The 6,000-nt window shown below is 42.5% G+C and overlaps 1 protein-coding gene across 3 annotated transcripts in view; it reads right to left on the reverse strand.

The window, feature by feature from the left end:
• LOC128696273 (organic cation/carnitine transporter 2) overlaps positions 1 to 4,277 on the reverse strand; it is a 63,323-nt gene extending 59,046 nt beyond the window's left edge. Inside the window, exon 1 of one of the 3 annotated variants that reach the window (XM_070092267.1) lies at positions 4,174 to 4,277. The gene's annotated coding sequence lies outside the window, so the exon portion shown is untranslated. Of the gene's footprint in view, positions 1 to 3,735; positions 3,991 to 4,068; positions 4,137 to 4,173 lie in introns of those variants that run through there. The other 2 variants (XM_070092269.1, XM_070092268.1) reach the window with 2 other exon arrangements.
• Positions 4,278 to 6,000: the final 1,723 nt, after the last annotated feature.

Raw genomic sequence — 6,000 nt, forward strand, 5'->3', positions numbered from 1 at the left:
GTCATCTGTACCTGACCCCATAATCCATCCACACGTATCACCCTCCCCTCCCCCCCTTCACAATGCCTGACAACCAACGGGCTAGTTTCCTTTACCAATATAGCCACACCGCCTTTCAATCTGACCGCATGTTCAACATACACCTTATATCCCTCCACCTTCAACTCATAACCATGTCTATAATTATGCTCCTGCAAGAACACCACGTCAACACCATGACGCTCCAAAAACTCCCTAAACCACTCACACTTTCTCTGCGACCTCAAACCATTGATGTTCAATGTCAAGCACTTAAAACCGACAAAGGTGGTTTCCCTCTTGACACAACCTTTTTGTCACCTGATCGCCTCATTGCACTCTTATCCCTCCCCCCCCCTTTTTGTGCACTCTTACTCGATCCCTGTCCCTGAGTGTCTTTTGAACCCCTCTGCGTGACATCCGCCCATGTTTTCTTCCCTGAACGTTGTGCGGGCGTAAGCACTTCATCTGAATCATAAAGCACTGCTGCGCGCTTTCGCGTCGTACCGTCGACCTGCATCTCGTCATCAAGCTCATCACCACGATGAACCTCAACCTCCACCGTATTCACCGACAAGACAGCCTTGTCACACACCTTAGGACGAACTACCTTCGCCCCTCCGTCCTCCATAATAGTCCCAAGATCCAGGATCGTGCCTTCTTCCTGATACGGCCCCGTGCCCGAAATATCCACAAGCGTCGTCAATGCTTCCTCCTTGCTATCATTCACTTCTGCGATGATCTCCTCCAATGCCTGAACCACGTCCAAGGAAGGGGAGTCCCCCCCACTCGTAGCACCTGCCATCTTCTCTGCCTTCTCAACCTCCTCACTCCATGACGCACTCTGCGGAGTCAGTGTCGAAAAAGGCTGTTCTTGCTCCACTCTCCTCACCTCTACGTTTCTTCGTTGTTGCAGGTCGTTGTCTCCACGTCCTCTACCACATTGCGCTGCCAGGTGTTCATACGACCCACACAAACGACAAGTGCGTCGTTGCCCTGCGTATGTCACAAATACCTGAGTTCTGAATTCTTCCATCACCACATACGACGGTATAGGATGTCGTATCGTCATCTTTGCAGAGTACGTACCCTCAGGTATTCCCATATACGTACCAGCTGACCATCTTCCGGCAGTAACCGTGTGTACCGTCCCATATTTACTCATGGCAAACCTTATGTCAGATGCATCCGCCTCAAATGGCACATTCCTGATCTTCACCCAAGTGAAGTAACTTGATACATCATGCATCCTCACCGTGACAGCATGATTCACAGGTATGGCCACTTCCTGAAACTTGTTAACCACTGTCTCATACATACTCGTCGAATTGAATTTAAGAAATATCCTCTTCGTGCCATTCAAGGCAAGTCCACAAATCTCTTCAGTAGCTACGCCGTAGGTGTCTCTAATTATTGCTGGTAGAAGTAGCTCCATAGACGGCCCAGTGATAGCTCCACTGGTTAATTCAATACAGACTGTATTGACTCTCCGGCGACAAGCCTGCGCCATGTTGTGAAAATATTACTGCACCCAGTCAACACCAGGGGGTAGCAGCAGCACACGTCCTCTCTACTCAAAGGCTGAGAGACGAATTCTTAATGGTTGAAAGATCGAGCAGCCATCACTCCTGATTGCTGAATGAACTACATAGACTTTGCGGTCACAATAATAATGTTCAAGAAATTATCAATGACAAGATGCTGAGGATGGGAGTTAAAGTTTTTTCTTTAGTTTCAAGGTAGTAAAGAAGCAAAAAAGCTATATGAGGTAGTGGTGGAGCTTCAGGAGAGCAGGTATGATAAGTGTCCGGAAGGATAAAATCCAGAAGTCTGTTAAACCAACTTAAGAACGTGTTGCTCCTTTTTAATACGTTTCGCCCAAAGCTGGGCTTTGATAAAGCCCAGCCTTGGATGAAACGTCGTATTAAAAAAAATAATCCTCTGCTACCAGTGTCTATTCCCAGTTGTCGACTTTTGCCATTGTCTACCTCCTAGCAGGTGCTGGCCTTGTCACTCGGCTATTAACAGGTGTTGATCTGAGTGATGGCCTTATCTACTCCACATGTAAATGCTAGCTTGGGTTTTTGTTAGAACCACTCCCCGAGGTAAATTTGATAAAACTGAGTTTTGCATTAGGACAAATGATTAGTTGTTTTAAGGTAGGTAGGTAAGTAAGGTAGGTAGACTAGCTTGAGAGCAAGAGACAATTGGTTCTCGTTGACTACAAGCTGGAGAGTATAATGTATCCATGAATCCAGACATGCTGGCCTTTCCCTCCCAGTTCATTCAGAAAAATTACCTCATTTCTATATAGAGATAAATGCGAATTATATTCAGCGTAGTAACTGCGAAAATGTTAGGGTAACCTCTTGTAATAATTGAAGTGGTCAACGAATCCTAAACTGCATAAGGTTTCTCTAACCCTCTTCTCTTTGATCCCAAATTCCCTCATTTACTTTATTTCGTCTATAAGACTGTTTAAACTGGAATGGTGTTTCATTGATTTGTGGATAATGAACCAATGACGCTGTTAACCCACGGTTCGATTGAATGTAGCTAATTTGGTCAATCAAATTAGAATCAAATTATCTGCAGATTTAGGGTAATACCAAACTTACGTCGATCCCCACAAATACAACTATGGGTTAACGTTTACTAAACACCCGGTTGTATTTGTATTACGTAAATTCTACGGTATTAAATGCATTGTGAAATGCAAATGTTCAGAGTGAATGCTTATGGGAAAATAAAATTTCCAGCTCTTCCCCCCCCCTGACACCCCCCCATCCCGCCACTCACGCTCTCTTTCCTCCCCTTCCGCCACTCATACGCACTCTCTTACCCCCCTTCCACCACTCATACGCTTTCACCCCCTTCCGCCACTCATACGCACTCTCACCCCCCTTCCGCCACTCATACGCACTCTCACCCCAATGGAAATAAGTCACTGACTTTTTTGGGTTATCCTAGGTTCTCTACACATATGCTGCTATGTATGATAATTCTATGTAACTGTATTTGTGTATACCTGAATAAACTTACTTATTCCGCCACTCATACGCACTCTCACCCCCCTTCCGCCACTCACGCGCACTCCCGCCACCCCCCCCTTTCCGCCACCCACACACACTCGCCCCTCTCCCCACACACATACGAAAATGCGCGTACGCAAACGCACTCGCACACATGCACACGCACGCAACCAAAGTACACAAAAAATACACACAAAACCACTAGTGTAGCTCTGCTCCTGAAACAATTAAGTATACAAATAAACTCACTTCAATTCCAGAATAATTATTTTATGTGTGGAACTTCCCTTCACAAACCCAGAACTACTACAGACATAACACATTCCTGGGACTAAAAATACCCTTCCTTACTACGATTGTTTGAACAGCCAAAATATGTCCAGTCACCTCACAGAAGTTCACGTTACCGTTACATACACAGCACTGGCATCTACCTGCACCTCCCACGAAAATTCTTATATACCAACAGAAGAAAGAATTCACTGATCGATATCACACGAAGAACACGAGGTAGATGTGAAGAAAATGTAACTGGTGGTTTGCTCTTTGATCCCGTTTGTTTGCTGCCGCATTTCCAAGGCGGAAGGATTCACAGATTTCTAATATTGCAGTTTCCATCTGTCCATATATTTTTTTCATGAACAGAATTACGCAAAAATATAAAATAAAAACTATCCTGTCTTACGTGATGTTAAGATGTGATAAATGCTTGTGAGAGAGAGAGAGATAGGAGTGTAGAGGGGTGGTGCAGAGGCAGGTGTGACCTGCAGTTAAAGCAGATACATGACGCTGCCACATTAACCAGGACACATTTTCACTCAAACTTGTGCCATTTCTGCTCTAACTTTCTAGTCTGTTATTAATGAGTGTTAAATTCACGTTAAACTGCATTAAAGACTTTTACACTATTGCCCTTTGACACCAAATGTCACACTAGTTTTTGTCAAGATTGAATCCTGACATTGTCATTACAGTCGAAATAATCAGCTGGTGATTCGTTCATGGATGTAAGGTATACCTCAGTGCGTGCGACAGGTTGAAACTAGTCTACAAACACTAATTGGTTAGTTGAGAAACTACGCAATAAGTGTACAGAAGGAGGAGGTAGATGATGGAGACTCACCATGGCAGTGGACGAGGCTGGACTCAGCCTACGGTACCTCCTCTGTAACATACAGTTGCCAGTACGCTCTACTTCCTTCTAATTTGTATTCACTTCTTGTCCCAAGTTTCTTCTCCTTTAGAGATTGTAGTGACTGAAAGAATTCCAATATTGCTATTTCATCTGGCGGTTAAAGTTCTATAAGTGATACTGGTAAAGCGAATGGAAAAATTATTTAACAAGACTAAATTTCGACACTTAGATGAGGTTACTTCCTTTTACTACACCACAGCTCTTGTAATATATACATAAACACTATATACCTTTTTAATTTATCATTTCTTACTTTCATAGTTGTGTCTAACTACATAATTTTATAGCAATTTTCTTATTTTGGTGCAGTATAGCTTCTCGATTTTCAGAAAGTGTAAAACCAAATATAAACATTTAATTTGATGTGGCATCTCTGCTGTACATAATAATGGAGTTGCCAGCGCAGTGTACCATGCTCATTACTGCAACAAAATGCGTCAAGAGTATATACACAGAGAGATACCTATCTCTAAATGTGTACATGCTGAAATTGTACTTTGGACAGTATTTTAGGGACTGAAACATTGTTGAGTGGTTATATAAAGGTTACATGCAGCCTTAATGACCCTGGTTTAGTGGGTAGTAATATTGCAAGCAAACTAACACGTCGCTACAGAGCCTCGTCACACGAGATCATGATATCATGTGTCAAAAATCTTAAAAAAGACACGTTTTTAAGACTAGAATAAACAGACTGTGACCTTGTTGTAGTGTACACACGTATGTTTGTTTTCCAGTGCACATATATAGATAGATCTTGCAATAAAGGTCATGCAACCAGTATTAACGTCGTCCAAGTTTTGAGGTTTTGATTGAGGTTTTGTACGTTAACGTATAATACATTACTTAGGTTTAACCCATGATAAGACAAGTCACTGTGACTTAATTTTATTGGCTTGCTTCTGCGCGCGCGCGCTAGTGTGGGTGTATGATCCACTTAATATTTGTATTTATAACTCATTACAATTGTGACCAGGTGTGGACGTATCAGTGGTTCATTACTTTGTAATTTGTTCATGACTGTAACCATGTATAGGAGTGAAGCTGATTCATTACCTCTGTAACTTGCCATGATTAGTGACCAGATCTACCTGGAGTTCATTACCTTTGTAACTAGTTCAGCTATCATAACTTTGGGGTCCAGTCACTGGACCCATTATGTACCTTTGTAATCTTTTGACTACCGCCCACAGGATGGGTATGGGGTGCATAAAGATATTAAACTAAAGTGTGTGTTTGTGTGTGTGTGTGTGTGTGTGTGTGTGTGTGTGTGTGTGTGTGTGTGTGTGTGTGTGTGTGTGTGTGTGTGTGTGTGTGGTGTGTGTGACTCAACAATCAATATTTGCACCAATAACTCATTACAGTTGTGACCGGGTGTGGAAGTGTGAATTGCTCATTACTCTATAATTTGTTCATGATTGTAGCCAAAGTATAAACGTAAGTAACCATTCTACAGAATTCATTACCTTTGTAACTTGTGAGCTCATTACCTTTGTACCTAGTTCAGCTATCAAAACTTTGGGGGCCCAGTCCCTGGACCCATTACGTACCTCTGTAATCTGTAAATACCTTTGTAACTTGTCATGATTGTGACCAGACTTACCTGGAGTTCATTACCTTTGTAAATTGTGAGTTCATTACCTTTGTAAATTGTGAGTTCATTACCTTTGTAAATTGTGAGTTCATTACCTCTGTAACTTGCTCAGCTATCAAAACTTTGGAGTCCAGTCCCTGGACCAATTATGTACCTCTGTA

The sequence above is a fragment of the Cherax quadricarinatus genome, chromosome 39, assembly GCF_038502225.1.
Source record: "Cherax quadricarinatus isolate ZL_2023a chromosome 39, ASM3850222v1, whole genome shotgun sequence".
Lineage (NCBI taxonomy): Eukaryota > Metazoa > Arthropoda > Malacostraca > Decapoda > Parastacidae > Cherax > Cherax quadricarinatus.